This window comes from Elephantulus edwardii, unplaced genomic scaffold, assembly GCF_000299155.1.
Source record: "Elephantulus edwardii isolate Elephantulus edwardi_28Jun2011 unplaced genomic scaffold, EleEdw1.0 scaffold00296, whole genome shotgun sequence".
Taxonomy (NCBI): Eukaryota; Metazoa; Chordata; class Mammalia; order Macroscelidea; family Macroscelididae; genus Elephantulus; species Elephantulus edwardii.
This window is the reverse complement of record NW_006400046.1, coordinates 1,690,117-1,691,035: the sequence shown is the minus strand read 5'-3', so window position 1 is coordinate 1,691,035 and position 919 is coordinate 1,690,117.

Here is a 919-nt window from a genome sequence, read left to right as displayed (position 1 = left end):
GAGAGAGAGAGAGGACAGAAGAGAGAGTGTGAGACCTAGAGATCCAGAAGGTAGAAAGAAATGATTCCCTTATTCAATCCTATCCTCCTCTGTGGGTGAGAGACAGACTTCCATGTGTCTCTAACCTCACCTCCTTCATCTGTTCTCCCAGAAACCTACCACTGTTCTCTCACTTGGCTGGAGGGAGAGAGACCTCCAGGGAAGGCTCCAGGCTCCCACTACCTGGCCTGACACTGCAAGGTAGCTCCCTGGGGCTCCTTAAGTTGCTCGCTTGCTTTTGTACGTTAAATTTAGCCTCAGCTCTGCTCTGACTAAAATGCCACTTTGCAAAGGAGCGGAAGAGGACTAAACCTGTTTACAGTATTGGAAACCCACTCAGTAAAATATTTTGCAACAGTGACAACCCTGACTTGGGTTTCCATCACAGTTGTCTCTCGGGAACTCAGATGGGTGTGGGGATACTGCCTGGTGCAGACAGGAGTGAAGAGACTACACCCCTGAGTGCATTCCATCCAGTTCTGAAACCAACTGGAGGCATGAACTTTGACAAATGGTTTCAAAGCACCTGTCAATGGTGCTGAGGGCTCTCTAGCTCAGGTTTCTATAACAACTCAAATGCAGTACTAGGGGCTGAGCGCTAAGGCATTTTAGGAGTCCAACAGTTGAGGTCTGACATCAGATTGTGACGCTTCCAATTCCGCGTACATCCTGTGAAGCCTAAAATAAGTTATTTAGCCTCTGTGCCTCAGTTTCACCACATGGAAATCGGGAACAATGATAATATCTAACAATGGGGTTGTTGTAATGTTACTTAAGTGAATCCTTGGAAAGTGCTTAGCAGGTATTTCATGTTAAACAATTCTTGAAGATACTACTGCATGCATGTTGTTGTTGTTATGTGCCATCGAGTCAGTCACCT